The sequence below is a fragment of the Sciurus carolinensis genome, chromosome 5 (assembly GCF_902686445.1).
Source record: "Sciurus carolinensis chromosome 5, mSciCar1.2, whole genome shotgun sequence".
NCBI lineage: Eukaryota > Metazoa > Chordata > Mammalia > Rodentia > Sciuridae > Sciurus > Sciurus carolinensis.
The window spans coordinates 113,759,138-113,776,898 of record NC_062217.1 but is presented as its reverse complement, the minus strand read 5'-3'; positions in this window follow the sequence as shown (position 1 = coordinate 113,776,898).

Sequence of the window (17,761 nt, the reverse complement as noted above, 5' to 3'; positions counted from 1 at the left end):
TAAAGTTCCAAGATAATCATGTACAACCTTTTGTAAGCTGACTTTAACCTCATTCTCCAATATTATTTTCCATTACTGCAATCCCAGTCCCCCCATCAATACACACACACACACACACACACACACACACGACAACCTCTCTAAGAAACGACTCATGTTCTCCTAAATCTGCCATTATCCTTTACATCACCACGTGTCCACAAGCATGTTTTTTGCATCAATAGACCTGTTGCCACCATTCCACTACTGATTCCTTGTCTGCTCACCTCTACTTTCTCACCGGTGGCCCATTTCCCCCCTTCTATATTCGGTGACTAGGGGAGAAAGAATAATCCCCGTGGCCAAAATTGTTCTGTCCCCCCCAGGGGAACTCCAAGAGAGTGAAGGTAGGCATTCTTTAGTCTTGAGAGCAGAGATATCCTTCCATCCTGAGTTCCTGATTTCCAGTGTTTCCTTGGAAGTAACAATGCTAAGGAAGGCAATGTGGATGTAGAGTTATGGAATTTGCTACTCTAGACAGCAATTAGAATCTTCAGGAGAAGCAACAGGTCAATGGTCCCAGAAAATTAGCTCTTTGTCTCAAGTCTGGATAGACTATGCAGTTTCCCCTGTGTTTACTGATCTAATACCTTCTATTCATATTGCTTTGATAATGTCTTTCCCTGCTCCTTAAAAGATTCATCCTTCTCATAGGATCTTCCACTTAGTGCTCACCATGTTTTCGGGGAAAAAAAACAAAAACACCCTTTCACAAAAGCTTTAGAAGTTTCACCTAAAATATCACATCCTCTTGCTTGAAGAACTGAGTGCGTCTCCCATTTTACTGCGTATTCAGAGTACTCTGTATTAGTCTCTATCTCAGTGCTTATTATAATGTATTGTAATGGTTTATTTATATGTCTGTCTCTGTCATCACACTGTGAGCTGTCTGAGAGCATAAGCCATATCATATACTCTGTTAGAGTACCAAAAATTTACAGACACACTGATAATTGTCTGTTTCCAGAATTCGCCAAGCTTTTTCTATCTCAGCGACTTTGTACTTGCTGTTGCTTCTTCTTGGGATTCCTTTATTCAGCCACACACTACCCCTAAGCTAGCTCTTTCTCATTTGGATTTCAGTTGGAAGACAAAGTTCACAGAGAAGTTGTCATTTTTATTCCTTCCCCAATAATCACCATCACATTGATTTTAAGTTTTTTCCTAGCAGTTTAAGTAGTCAAAATTATTCTAACTTGATATGTTTATTTATTTGCTGACTATCTTGCCTACAATGGAAACTTAAAGGTCAAGGATATCATCTCTGTATCTAGTGGTTAGCACACACTTGCTACTCAAAAATCACTACTGAGTATCTTGTTTTCTGCACTTATTTACACCAATAATTCTCTCATAAAACTAAAATCATATTTCATGTTAATCTGTATGCCTTGCTATGTTAATGTATTATCATTGCTTGAGAATTTACTTAACTATTCATTGAGCATAGGTTGACCTCCTCCTGCATGTGAACACAGAAAAAAGAACCTAATGACCGTAAACCATAGACTTTCCTATGCTCTGCCTTCTCTTTGTGGACAACTTACTCCTTTGGTGATGTGAGAACTGTCACCTACTGGTTCTCATATTTTCTTATTATCGGCTCCTTCTACATCCATGGGTCTCTTTACTGCTTTTCTCTCTAAGTGTACAAGTCCTGTCTTGCCTGTCCAGACTAATCTCTCCCTTTGTGACTTCACTTTTATCAATAAACCATTTGTCTATAGAACCAACTTTATGCCAAACTTCTCTTCCACCTTTCTATGCAGAAGGCCTTCCAGCACTTCCAACTCAACACGTCCACAGTTGGATTGGAAACTTCTCTTCTTGCAAATTTGTCCCTTTTCTTGACCCCTCCATTTCTGTTAACAAAACCATTACCCTTTCAGTCATTTCAAAGGAGTCATCTTTGATCAATTCTTCTCTTTCACACATTTGCTGAATCTTATATCTCATTTTACATAATGAATATAGTTTTGTTGCTTTGGCTGATTATCTAAGTTCATGTGAGTTCAAAGTAATGACTTTAATCATACAGGAAATCTATAAGGAAGAGGATGAAATCACATGAAATCCCACCTTATTACAAGCTGCTCATCAACAATTTAAAGGTAATTCTTTTGTGAATCTTTTATTGCTGATAGGAATGATAGATGAATGATAGAAAGAATTGGAATAACATACTTTCCTATTTTACAAGATAGAGCATCGAAAGAATTGCAAAAATTGTGGCTTAATTGAAATTTGTATTCTGAACAACTTTAGTTCTCAATCTTGTCAGTAATACTTCTATGAAGACAAATATAATCTCAGTGGGAAAAAAATGAAAAATGTTTTAGTCCTTTTGTAAATTTGAAAGCTGAACAAAATGGTGTCCCCTGTGGTAAACTCTGGAATTGGGACCTCATTTTATTCATGCTTCTGTGCCCTATGGAGACTCTCATAGTACATGCAGAATAATATTTTTGCTCTCTGAATGATCAATGGCATCAACAAAGACCTTTTAATACCAACCATATACACACCACTGTTAGCTATGTGAAGGATATACAAATGAATGAGATATTGTCCTTGTTTTTGCAGAAATTTACATCAATGGCTTTTAAAAAATGCTACTATAACCTCTATAAACTTACTCCCTACCACCTATCTTCTCACTGGTTAAGTGTTCATTTTGGTTCTCTGTGGGTTTTGTGTGGAACCTGAAGTCCTTATTCTTGCTCCCAACATGTACTTTGAAATATGAGAGGGAATGCGAAAAGGAAAGATCTTAGAGGACCAGTTTAGAAAAAATGAAAGTTGTTTGTTTTTTGAAAACACATTTTTATAGGTTGATGGCACTTGATCCCTGTCGGATAGACACTGTAGGATCCCCCAAACATTGCAAGGGCTCATCTTGGACCGATAATGATTTGGGCTGAAATTGACTGTCTTCAAAGGATGCAGCTCTTCTGGAGAGGCTTCTGTCTGAACTCAGTCATATTTCTATGGTCAAAGTGGTGAGTTGCCATTCATGTGGAAGGCACATGGAAGACTTGAAAGCATTGTACAGACTTTCAGAACAATCTAAAGTATATTCCTGGTAGATGTCCAGGGAAGAAGATGCTCATTTGTCCCATGCGAGGACACAGTGAGATTTATTTTTACAAAATAAAGGGAAGAATACTGAAAGGAGGAATACTTGGACCATTAAATTCTAACAATCTCAACTACAGCAAAACAATCTTACTTGAAGGTTATTATTGCTTTTATTAACTCTCTCCAACTATTTCTCAAAAAGTTTAAAATTATATTTAAGTGATACATGGCATGAAAGTCTTGAAGAAAATGCTAGTTTGGGGAACATGTCAGTCATTTTTAAGAGCAGATGTCCACCATTTCTCTCTTTTGGGAAGCAGCCTATTAAGCTGCATGCTGCTGAATTGAATATGATAAAAAATTATTCAGTCCTGTTTATTTTGGCTTGGGAGTCAATAGCAGAAGAGGCAATTGCTGATATTTCTGGATCTGCCTGCTTGTACTTGAGAGACTATTGAATCAGACTTGATTGAACTCACACTCTCTACTCTGTTGCACACATGTGTCTCTTTGCAGCCTGAGCATTGGTGATCCACAGCATCTTGATAATTTGTGTTTTAAAATTGTATTCCTACCTGCATATGTGAAATCAGCACAAACCCAAATAAGCTCACCCTAGAATTTTTGTGTTCTGTGCTCTTCCATAGAAGACTAAACATCCAGGCGCTGATCCATTTATTATACTGAATGTGGCATCTCTGGGGGTGACAGCCACATTCATCAAAACTCTAGTCCCTCGAAAGGGATGATGTTCAGGAAATATTTGAGTAGCTATCAGAGAATTCATTCTTGCCTTATGCCTTTTCTAAAACTTAATAAAACTCCTCCTTTCAATCAGAATCTTCCAAAGAATACATATTTCATTTCTCCAGCTTCTTAGAGAAGCCAAAGCAAATAGCAACTATTATAACTTCAGTTTTTCAGTTTCAAATCCCTCAAAAATGCTGTTTCAATTAGTGTCATTCTGTTGATTTCCTTTCAGAGGCTGCCTGCATAAGGATTTTACTCATTATGAACTCTGCTCTGTCTTCTGAGTTACATACTTCTAGAGTGTTTGAGCTTAAAGGGTTGTTGGGTCTCTTTACCTCTTTAAAAGCAAAGAAATAAAACCAAAAGGTTATCATAAATGTGCTCTAGTGAATGGCAAATTCAAAATTAAAATGACCCACACACAAAGGTAAACTTTAGAAAAAATATCCAACAAAACAAAAAACTAAGTATCTTTATTTTTCTACTAATAATACATAATACCTATAATATCCTTGAAATAATCTTTATCACCATTTTAGAGTTTACACAACACTTTCACATCTTTATTTGAATCCTCACAACACTTTGGAGGCAAATTTATGCGAGAGAGAGAGAGAGAGAGAGAGAGAGAGACAGAGAGAATGAGGATTTAGAAAGGTCTAGAGGCTTATATAGGGTCATGTCATTAAATCTGAGGGGCCCATATTCAAAGGGTTAGTTCCCCAGGTAAGAATGCATTATGAAATGCTTGGGTTTCATTAGTGAGCACTGGGGAGCACAATCCAACTAGAAATCTAAACAGACTTGCCTTTCCTCTTGATCTGAAATTTTTCAAACTTAACTTTGACCAGAAAAGTTGTCCTGTTGTCCTTGGAATTGGGTCCAAAACCACTTCCATAAAAATGACAACTACATCTGTCTACAAACTCAGAATGGGATTAAATTACATTATATCCGTAGGTCTTGAACTGGTTTGCTCCCAACAGCTTTCCTCCTGTGGAATATTCTAATACTCACCAAATATGAGAAAATTAATTTGGCTGCCTCTTCCCAAAGAGAGATTTGTATTGTGCCCATTTGTTCAAAGAAAACTATTGCTGTTGTTTCTGTGGTACTGGGATTAATTATGTCAGAACGTTTTCTTTTGATTGTCTCCTTTTCTATATTTAATGGAACTGGAAAAAAAAAAAAAAAAAACCTCTTTTTCCTCCTTCCCACACTGAAACCCTTAGCACATTTTCTAAGAGAACTTAAGAAAGACGCAGTGGCAGGGAATCTGCAGGGTCCTATTACAGATGATCTCTCCAGAGTTTCCATGACAGAGACTTCTCCCTGTCCTTCCCTCATGGTTCTTCCTGTTTGCATACAAACATATTAAGTCACAGGGGCACATGAGACTGCAGCAGGTGAAAGTGAAAATAAAACAGCAAGTCTTCCTTTCTCTTCTTTCTGGGACTTCTTTATTTGCATAAATTAAAACCTATTCCAAACTGGCTTTGTCTGTCTGTCTTTGCTTTGGCATGAAGTTATTCAATGTTCATTAAATGACCAGTTCTGGTGGTCTCATCTCCTCCTGTCTTCTGCTTCCTTAACTTTTAGTCCCTCAACTCCTCCCAGATATCTCTTGTCAAACTGGCATAATTCTTTCTGTAAAACCTCAGTTGGTAACCTTGGAAAATCTGAATCACATCCAAAAGGAATTCATTACTGCATGGGGGTGACTTTGGCTTTCATGAAAATGAATGCTCTGAAACCATCAGCTTTGGAAAATAATTCATTACACATTTTTTTTTTTTTTTTTTTTTGGTGGGGAAGGGGATAAAATGTCTCACATAAAAGCATCTCTTGTATGGGTATCCTGCATGACCTATCTCTTATGAAAGAAAATGTTAGGACAGTCAGCTATTTGGAAACATTATACATGTAAGCTTTTATGCTGACTTTCAGCAGGAACAAGATGAATCATGAATACTTAAATTTTTTTTCCCCATGGTTCTGCTTAAATCCTAGTTTAATTGTTTCAGAGTATGCACCTGGGAGACTCTGCATGCAATATGGATATGGGAATCGGGACTTCCAAGAATTGTCCAGCTTAGTGGCCAGTGGGAATGCAACTCCCTGGAGTTTTTATCTCAGTCCTCCCTTCTCTCATTATTTGGGCACTTACTTTCATGTTCCTCTTTCTTTCGTGGTAAAAGAATACTTATGACTAGCCCTAGTATTTGAAGGTTAACAAAATACCTTCAAAGATTTTTCCTTAATTTTAAAAATTTTGCAGGAAAGTAATTTTTTTAAAGTGTGAGATTCATGTGTCTAATATCCAAGTTGAAAAACTTCAATATTTTGTCACTTGCTTCGGATTTTCTTTTTATATGAATACATAGTTAAAATAGAGATTAGGTAAAAAAATCTTTGTACTGCTTCTTAAATATATTCCTCTTTCTCCTCTGCATTCAAAAATTGGTTACATATTCTCCCAGTCCACGTTTTTATATCTTGATTACCTCTCTTTAAATAATATGTAGTATTTGAGGCAGACAATTCTAATTCTTCACAGACTACTTATCATTTCCTCTTTCATTCTATCAGAATCCTGGTCTTGTTCAGGAAGCAATGGTCCAGCAAATTCCATTCACTCCCCCTCCCCAACTTTGTGGCTGCCAGCTAAAGACTGGGATGAAGGGTATGGAAGGACATAGTTTCGGTCAGGGAGTGCTAATGGTGGAACTTCTAGAAAAAAAAAAATCATTGTTTTCTTGGTACCAGGGGATAGATTTAGATTCAGACTCATCTTTTACCCTCTTCCTCTTTGAATCTAAGCAAGGATGCATATCTGACATGGGAGTTATCATCTTATGATCTTGAGGATGAAAAGATGGCATAGAAGATGGAACAAGTGATGAATCTTGTAGAAGGGACCCTGGTTGTATATTTGAGACTTTATGAAAATAAATTTTCAAATCTCTTCCTTGTTTTGGGAGACCTGATTGACAGCAACTGGGAGCCACCTTTATCTGGACCCCCTTCAACTGAACAAAATGATAAAACCACCAATTGGTTAAGCCACTGTCATTAATTTTTGTTTCAAATGTAGCCAAACACAATCCTAACTGGTAATGTACTATTTTGTTTTGGAGATTTTTATAAAAATGGTGTTATCCTAACAAATTGTTCTATAACTTGTTTTTTAATGTTTAATCTCTACCTTCATACATATCTAGTGGGTTTACTTTTAAGTTCAATTTTACTATCCATTTCTTTTCAATGGATATTTAGATGGCATCTAACTTTCCACTGTTACCAATGATATTGCTCTGCAGAAACTTGTGCATTCACATGCATCAGAGCTTCTGTAGGATGCACGCTGAATGTGGACTCTGATGGATCTTTCTGCGATTCTAACTTGGTTTCAAGTGGCTTTATTTTATTGGCAGAAAATAATGGTGCATCTTTATGGAGAAGAGTGCAATGTTTCCAGTACATTTATACATTATGCAGTAATCAACTCAGGATATTTAGGTCATCCTTTATCCCAAACATTTATCACTTCTTTGTGATGAGGACATTCATAATCCTCTCTTTTAGCCATGTTGACTTATGCAATACAATATTGTTGATGGTAATCACCCATTAACCAGTTTCTCCTCATTTTCTCTTTACCTAGATGAATTTTATTTTAATTTATTTTTATTTTTTTAATTTTTTTCATACATATATATATAGGGTAATAATGTCCATCTCAATCCACCATCCTTCCTATCCCTACTCTCTCCACCCATCCCCTCACTCTCCTCTGTACAATCCAAAGTTCCTTTATTCTTCCCTACCCACCCCCCACTACAGCTCAGCATTCCCTTATTAGAGAAAACATTGGCCTATGGTGTTTTTTGGTATTGGCTAATTTCACTTAGCATGATATTAGCATGATATCCAGTTCCATCCATTTATCTGCAAATGCCATAATTTCATTCTTCTTTAAGGCTGAGGAATATTCACATTTTCTTTATCCATTCATCTGTTGAAGGGCACTAGATGAATTTTTAAAACAGAATTATTTGTGAATTTGGTGGAGTAGGTGGCTAATGGTACTCTCTGGAACTCTATACTCTCGTATTTCTTTGTTTTTCTTACCGTATTTGTTAAGCCTCTAACAAAGTGGAAACAAAATTCTGAAGAAAAAGAAATTCCAGAAACAGTAGTACCTGAGTAAGAAAAATTTTGATTTTTATCCAGCTTTATGATGTTCCCTTCTCTTATACCCCTTCCGCTCCTGAAACACCACATTAGGATTTTTCAAACTTGGCACTATTGACATTTTGAGTCAGATCATTCTTTGTCATGGGGGCTGCTCTGTGCACTGTAGGAGGTTTAGTAACCAGTCTGGCCCCTATGTATCAGATATCAGTAACACACACATCATTTGCTGTAACAACCAAAAGTAACTTCCTACATTGTGTGGGAAGGTGTGGAGGCAAATCTCTCCTGTTTGAGGATAATTCCTCTAGATCTTACAGTATTTATGACCAGTATGAACAGAGAATATCATGGAGCCAATACAATACCATGTGGTGTTTATTTTAAAAAGTTATATTAAGCCCATTTAAGGTTACTATGTAGTGTTTGGCTTGAGGAACTTATACTTTTAAACTTTAAGTTGGAGGAGTCAATTTAGGACCATTAAAAACCTTTGTAAAATAAAAATAAAAGAAGTAATAATAACTGTATTTAGTCTGAGAATTTTCCTTCATGTGCTACATATATCCACTAGTTTAGTTCTCAGAACTAAAGCTATCGTTTTATACCCATTTTACAGGTGAGAATACTGAGGTTCAAAAAGGTTGAAACTTGATTTTTATAGTGATTCTCTTTAATCCTCACAACAAGCCTTCAAGGTGTGTGCTATTATCACTGTATATATGAAATAAAATGAAACAAATTAAGAATTCTAACAAAAATCCCATAGCATTAAGCTGTAAGATAGTAATCAATGTAGGTTAATATAGATCTGTCCAAAAACACGACACAAATTAAAACTGGTATCTATTCATCAATGCTATTTTGCATTAGGGATATAGATCCACTAAATGGAATTTAAAAGCCTTTTTATACATACAGAAGAATTCAATTTTATAATTTGTCATAGAAGATAATGTTTATCTCTTATTTTATGAATTCCAATTTTCTTCCTCTTTCTTTCCCAACCTCCACATTCTTTCCAGTAAGGATTTAAGTAAGGCAGCTAAGCAGATGTATGAAACTAACAAAGCATAATAAAACATGGCGTAGAAACATAAAATGGATTTAGAAATGATGAGAAAAACACTGTAAGAGTCATACTCTACTATGAGAAGGCTATAAGAGAATTTTGCTCTCCAACAGTTAGTAGGAAAAAGGAAACGTGATCAATTACACAGTTCCCAGGGTCCATACTCAGAAGCAGAGCCACTGTTCTTAATGCTAAGATCACACAGGAATTCTCCCATTTTTCCTGACAAAGTCATACTGCACACAGTGTATCGAACAGCATCCTCAACAGTATTCATACAATGAACCCAGTGATGCATTTCATAAGACTGAGGGAGGCTGTAGATAAAATTCAGGAAAAGCATGAGTATTAGTTATGAATTGCCTTTTTTCATACTGATTCTAATTTGAATCTAATTTCAGCTTCTCTCATGAATCTCATTATCAAGATGTCAAATTATTGAAAACTGTATACATTATACTAATATTTTAAATAATATTTAGAATCTTCATTTGGCACTCATAAATTATTTGACAAATTTACTTTATTTTGGACAATACTTTTCTAGGCTTTTAAAAATTCCTTAATATGCCAAGACTCCCAAAGTTCTGATATGGAGCCATCATTGGGTCAACCTGCTTTGTGCTAACTTAATACTGATTTATGTAACTTTATTTCCCCAGTCTGCTCAGTTTCTTATATTCTGTAAGGCTCAGGGCACTTCATAAATTAATAATTTTTAAAAAGCCTACAATAATAGTTGCGAAACTAGCAAAAACCACAGTGGGCAGATTTCACTTTCTGTTCCAAATTGCTAGCACAGGTCTATTAGTAAGCTGAACAATGGTGAGGATTATTGTGGCTTTGTGTGTGTGTGTGTGTGTGTGTGTGTGTGTGTGTGTGTGTTACATCCTTAAAAGAAGTTTCAGCAGAGCAGATCCAGGTGAAAATAGTTAAAATTTCTAGTTCCTGTTGTAATTCAGAAAGCACTGATATTTATCATTATCATTTATTATTATTATTATCATTATCATTACAAATAGTGAAAGTATGGATGCATAAATAAAGTCTGCCCTGGGGGCAGCCTGAAGCTATATTCCAGCAAGTTACTGTGCTACAGTATTATGAGAATTTTTATCCATCATCAATAAAAAATGAGCATAGCAGTTATTATGGCAGTTTCCACAGTCAAGACTGTTTCTGCTATTACATCTCTTAGTAAAAGGGTGATGCACTTTCCATTATATGATGTCAACTCATCCACCTTTTTGACATTAAAGTATAATGTACAATCTTTACATGGATTCTTCCCCAGTGAAGTCACATTTCAATGAACTTGGGGCAAGGACACAATGGGGCTAAATTAACTGTGGGCAGAAAGTAAAGCAAATTATATTTTTTATAAACCAATAGCAACACTGAGAAATGCCTCCATTTCTTTTCCAGAAAGGAATGGAGTTGAAATAAATTTGATAAAATAAATATTTTAGAGAGTGGGCCTGTGCTCCCTAGTGGTGGAATTATGCCAGAATAATGCTCTGGGTGCTGCACTGGGCACACTCTCTGGAACTACAGAAGAAGCAAATACTTCTCTGTGCCCCAGGCTTTCCAGGTCCAGGGCTGCAAAAGAGAAGTTGGAACAGACTGCTGCAGCCATCTTCAGCTACATGGAAGATGAGGCTGGATTCTCAGAATATTGAAGTCCAGTCCTTACATCCTGCCTTTCTTTTCCTTCCCCTAAACTCTTTAAATTTCATTTTGTTCTATTATTTATTTATTTTAACCTAACCATTCCTTCTTATAGTCATCAAAGGGACAGTATTTAGAGAATACTAAAGAGTAAGTATGGGGAAGTTCAAGAAGTCTGAAATTTGGAACAGAAGACCCTAATTTGAGAATTGTGCTTGCTTTTGTTAGATGGGTTGCTTTGGGCAGCTTTCTTACCATCTTTGTGGTAGATAGCATTGAGGGTATTTGATCATGCCAAAATTACTTCCATGTCTTTGGGAAATAATGGCTGTATTATTTAGTTACTCCTTACTCATAGCTAATTGGACCTTACAATTAGGGTTTGCTCCCCCAGTGGAGTTAATAAAAGGTAAATTGTAAAACCCTTAATTCTTCCATGTGAAAAGAGAAACAGAAAAAGCTAATCTATGGGGAGAAAAGAATGTGGTAGAAAGGAAGAAAAAGCAAATGTAAGAAAAGGAAACTAAGACTTACTGAATTCGTAAGCTCATGGAGAGGAAGGTAATCATCTTAGTCCTGTTTTAGTCAACTTTTTCACTGTTGTGACCAAAAGACATGACAAGAAAAATTTTAAAGAAGAAAAAAAATTCATTTGGGTCTCATGATTTCAGAGGTCTCCATCAGCAGATGGACCACTCCATTGTTCTATAACCAAGGTGTGCCAGAAGAATGTGTGGAGAAATGTGGCTCAGGACATAGCCACCAGGAGGCAGAGAACCTTCTCCTCTCACCAAAGACAAAATAAATAGCCAAAAGACATGCCCAATGACCTCCTCCAGCCATACCCTATCTGCCTACAGTTACCTCCCAGTTGATCCCTGGGTAGGAGGTTAATGCACTGATTAGGTTTAAACTCTCATAACCGAATTATTTCACCTCTCATCTTTCTTGCATTGTCTCACACATGAACTTTTGGGGAACTCCTAATATAGAAACTATAACAGCCCCCACTTAGATCTTAACAAAGATGGAGCTGCTCACCTACTCTCTGGAGCCTGGGAGATAGCCACTTTCTTGGTGCTAGAATTCTTCCCATTTCTTTTCTGGGTTTTGCGGGTTTTATTACCTGAAATCATGAAAATTCTATGACAGTCTTTGATGTATTGATTTTCTAAAAATGAACAATTCCTAAACCACTCTCTTGTCATGGGCATGTTGTGATGGGAAAGAGAGTTGATGCCCATGATGTACTATGTTGTTATGAGCTAGTTTATTTGGTGTCTAAATGGTCATCCACAATGTGCCTGACACTGATCTAGGTGTGAGAATAGAGCATAGCATAAAACAAAGTCACTGCCAAAGAGATTGATATTTGAGGAAAGGGAAACAAAAAGTAAAAACCTTAAAAAACAAGTAGGCACATTGTATAATGGAAAAATTAAGAATGTAGTGTAAAGGTGACAGAGAATGATGGAAGACGAGGGTTGTTGTTTTAGAAAAAGCCTCAATAATGAAGTGGCTTATGAGGCATGAGGGAAATGAGGCAGCAAGATGGGAGTACATCTGGAGAACAGATGGAAGAACAGAAAGGGAAGTAACAAAAGTCTTGAAGGAGTGGACATTTCACGTTTGAAGGACGGAAAGATCAGATTGGCAGTAGAAGAAGTAGTAGCTGGTGGGTAAAGCCTTTTTCTTTTATTCTGGATAAAATGGAAAAACCATTGGAGGTTTCCAAACACTGATGCAACATGATTTGACTTCCATTTAGAAAATATTATTGAGGTGTGATGTTAAAAGTAAGCAGTAGAGGAAAAGGGTGAGACAAAGGAATGGGTAAGGAAGAAAATGCAGAGGTCCAGGTGAGGAAGGGTGGTGGAGTGAATAAGAATGCTGTTTCTAGAGGGAAAAAGAAGTGCCAGATTGCCATTCAACTCAAAGACAGAAGCTATTGAACTTTTTGATGATTTAGGGATGAGCTTGAGAGAACAAGAGTCAAGAAATTTAAACTTTGGCCAAATAGAAAGATGGACTAGTCATTGATGAAATGAGGAAGGTGACAGGTGCAGTAGTTATTGAGTGGGGAAAATGAAGAGCTTCACTTTGGATCTGGTATATAATACTAGATGCAGAGGTAGCAAGTAGTAAGTCTAATAAGAATTTTAATACGGGAGTCTGGAGGTCAGAAGTTCTAGACTAGACATCTAGTTTGTATTCCTGCCTCCACTCTGCCCTTGACCCTCCCCTTTCCAGAAGAACATCCAATTTGGGCTGCTAGAAAATTTATTTATTTATTTATTTATTTATTTATTATTGGTTTTCTTTCTTTATTTTTTAAATTTTCTTTAGTCAGTGAGATTAAGAATTAAAGAGAGGGTCCTGCTACCTCACTCTTGCAAGTGCTGCAGAATCTTCCAGGCCACTGGATCCTGGGCCAACTCTGCTGGGTGCAGGATGCAGGGGGCAGTTATCTCTCACCCTGCATAAAACTCAACTCACTGTGGATCAAAGACATAGGCACTAGAACAGAGACCCTGTGACCACTAGAAGAAAAAGTAGGCCCAAATCTTCACCATGTCAACCTAGGATCTGACTTCCTTAACAAGACCCCTAAAGAGTAAGAAGTTAAATCAAGAATCAATAAATGGGATGGACTCAAACTAAAAAGTTTCTTCTCAGCAAAAGAAACAATAATGTGATGAGAGAGCTTACAGATTGGGAGAAAAATCTTTACCCCATGTACGTCAGATAAAGAATTAATCTCTAGGATACATAAAGAACTCAAAAAACTTAACACCAAAAAAATAAATAACCTAATCAATAAATGGGCTAAGGAATTGAACAGACATTTCACAGAAGAAGATACACAAGTGATCAACAAATATATGAAAAAATGTTCAACATCTCTAGTAATTAGAGAAATGCAAATCAAAACTACTCTAAAATTTCATCTCACTCCAATCAGAATGGCAATTATCTAGAATACAAGCAACAATAAATGTTGGTGAGGATGTGGGGAAAAGGTACACTCATATATTACTGATGGAAATGTAAAATGGTGCAACCATTATAGAAAGCAGTATGGAGATTCCTCAGAAAACTTCAAATGGAACCATCTTTTGACCCAGTTATCCCACTCCTCTTTTTATACCCAAAGGACCTAAAATCAACATGCTACAGTAACTCAGTCACATCAATGTTTATAGCAGCTCAATTCACCATAGCTAAAATGTGGAACCAACCTAGATGCCCTTCAACAGATGAATGGATAAAGAAAATGTGGTATATGATGGAACATTACTCAGCTTTAAAGAAGAATGAAATTATGGTGTCGGTTGGTAAATGGATGGAGTTAGAAAATATCATGCTAAGTGAAATAAGTCAAACCCAAAAAACCAAAGGCTAAGTGTTTTCTCTAATATGTGCAAGCTAACTCACAGTAAGGTTGGGGGCATAGGGAAGAAGAGTTACTTTATATTATGTAGAAAGGAATGAATGGAGGGGAAGGGGTATGGGAGTAGGAATGATAGTAAAGTGAAACAGACATTATTACCTCATGTACATATATGACTGCATGACCAATGTGACCCTACAATATGTATAATCAGAGGAATGAGAGGTTGCACTTCATTTATGTATGATCTATCAAAATGTATAAATGCATTCTACTGTCATGTACAACAAATTAGAACAAATAAAAAATTGCAAAACAGCAATAACAAAACAAACAATAAAAGATTTAAAGAGATTACAGATTAAGATCAAATGTTTGGGGAAAAAAAGCAAGAAAAAATTTTATAGCCGTGATTGATTTTCTTGGTTTCCTATAATTAATTTGGGTCAATATGTCTTTTGTCTTTGGCTCCTATCAACCCAATAGTGTCAGTGACTTCTTTGGTAAGTCTAAGAAAACAAGAAGGTATTTACCAGTATGAAAGACAAGAAGGCCATGGTTATGAGGAAAGACCATACTTGACAGAGAAATAAGGAAGAACAATTAGTTGCATGAGATCTTGTGCTGTTGGAATATAAATTTCAAGGAAGGAAGTAATGAGAAGTGCAATGAGGGCGAGAAATTAGAATCCAAGCTTTGGTTGGGAGTGATAACTGAACTTAGTCCTGCTCTTGCTAGGGAACCATTCTTCTCTTAAGACAATCCAAATCTTTTTTTTGTTTTGTTTTGCTTTGTTTTGTTGGTGTGGGGGATGGAGAAAGAAGAGTGTACTAAATAAGAACTAAATAAAATACTTGATGCATCTGCAGAGGTTTCTTTTTTTATGTTATTCAGATGCCTGGGGAGAAATGATGAAAAAACAGTAAACTAAATATTATGGAAATTATTTAATTAGAATATTGTTTGGTGTATTTAAAAGTAATCAGAAATGATGATAGGAACTGCAAACATCTTTTAATTGATTATTAGAAATCACAGCCAGAGCAGCTTCTCCAGGTTCTCGGAACGGAAATGGCCCGCTAGTGAGAGCCTTTCTGACCAGAGCAGGCTCCGAGTCCCGGAGCCACTGCAGCGCAGTGTACTCCGGCAAAGAACCAGCGGAGAGCCTCGATCTGCAAGCAGCCTCAGGGATCAGGGCAGGGCAGCCGAAGACCTCTTCAGGCAGCTCTGCCCATTCCGGCTGCGGGCTCTCTTCACGGGGCGATCCAAGATGGCGGCCTAGAGGGAGACTGCACCCCCGGTCGCTCCAGAACCCAGGAGTTAAGAGGGGGAGGCATTGAGAGACTCGGACTGAAATACAGCCACGGGTGATTCTGCCCACTGGGTAAAGCTCAGCCCGGGTGGCAGGCCCAGATAGAGGTGGCTTATCGGAGCCGGGCAGGGCAGCTAGAGTCATCCACAGGCAGCCCTGCGCACTCCGGCGGTGGGCCCTGCCCACACAGCCAGCTTCTCCAGGTTCTCGGAACGGAACTGGCCCGCTAGTGAGAGCCTTTCTGACCAGAACAAGCTCCGAATCCCAGAGCCGTTGCAGCGCAGTGTACTCCGGCAACGAACCAGCGGAGAGCCTCGATCTGCAGGCAGCCTCTGGGATTAGGGCAGGGCAGCCAGAGACCTCTTCAGGCAGCTCTGCCCACTCCGGCTGCGGACTCTCTTCACGGGGCGATCCAAGATGGCGGCCTAGAGGGAGACTGCACCCCCAGTCACTCCAGAACCCAGGAGTTAAGAAGGGGAGGCATTGAGAGACTCGGACTGAAGTGGAGCCACGGGTGAGTCTGCCCACTGGGTAAAGCTCGGCCCGGGTGGCAGGCCCAGATAGAGGTGGCTTAGCGGAGCCGGGCAGGGCAGCTAGAGTCTTCCCAAGGTAGCCTTCCACACTCCGGCAGTGGGCTCTTCCCACACGGCCAGCTGCACGGTGCAGGCCCACAGTGAGAGCATTTCCGCACAGAGCCAGTTCCAAACCGTGGAACCAGTAGGGGGCTAGGGGCAGTTTTCATCGGATGAGCTGCTTTATCAGATTCCTCCAAGACATCAGGCTACTGAAGGCTGGGAGGTGATACACTGGAAATCTACTGGGACACTATAAGCCAATAGTGGAAAACTACAATATCTCAGGGTCCCACTGACAACTGACCAATATGAGAAAACAAGAGAAGAAAATGTCCCAAACAAACCTAGATACTACATCAATAAAACCCAATGACAGCACAGCAGAAGAAATGTCAGAAAGGGAGTTCAGAATGTACATAATTAAAACGATCAGGGAAGCTAATGAGGAGATGAAAGAGCAAATGCAGGCATTGAAGGAGGAGATGAAAGAGCAAATGCAGGCATTAAATGATCGCACCAATCAACAGTTAAAAGACCAAATACGGGAAGCAAGAGATCATTTCAATAAAGAGTTAGAGATACTGAAAAAAAACCAAACTGAAATCCTTGAAATGAAGGAAACAATAAACCAAGTTAAAAACTCCATAGAAAGCATAACCAATAGGATAGAACACCTGGAAGACAGAACCTCAGACATTGAAGACAAATTATTTAATCTTGAAAGCAAAGTTGGCCAAACAGAAAAGATGGTAAGAAATCATGAACAGAATCTACAAGAATTATGGGATATCATGAAAAGGCCAAATTTAAGAATTATTGGGATTGAGGAAGGCTTAGAGAAACAAACCAAAGGAATGAACAATCTATTCAATGAAATAATATCAGAAAATTTCCCGAATCTGAAGAATGAAATGGAAAACCAAGTACAAGAGGCTTATAGAACTCCAAACATACAAAATTACAACAGACCCACACCAAAACACATTATTATGAAAATACCTAACATACAAAATAAAGACAGAATTTTAAAGGCCGCGAGAGAAAAGAATCAAATTAGATTCAGAGGGAAACCAATAAGAATATCAGCAGATTTTTCAATCCAGACCCTAAAAGCTAGAAGGGCCTGGAACAACATATACGAAGCCCTGAAAGAAAACGGATGCCAACCAAGAATCTTATACCCAGCAAAACTTACCTTCAAATTTGATGATGAAATAAGATCCTTCCATGATAAACAAAAGCTAAAGGAATTTACAAAAAGAAAGCCAGCATTACAGAACATTCTCAGCAAAATATTCCATGAGGAAGAGATGAAAAACAACGATGCAAATCAGCAACAGGAGGCGCTAGCCTAAAGGAATAGCCAAATAAAGGAGAAAACAAATCATGTCAAAAACAAATATGAGTCAATTGACTGGGAATACAAATCATATCACAATAATAACCCTGAATGTTAATGGCCTGAATTCATCAATCAAAAGACACAGACTGGCAGTTTGGATTAAAAAGAAAAATCCAACAATATGCTGCCTGCAAGAGACTCACCTCATAGAAAGAGACACCCATAGACTAAAGGTGAAAGGATGGGGAAAAACATACCATGCACACGGACACAGCAAAAAAGCTGGAGTATCCATCCTCATCTCAGATAATGTGGACTTCAAACCAAAACTAGTCAGAAG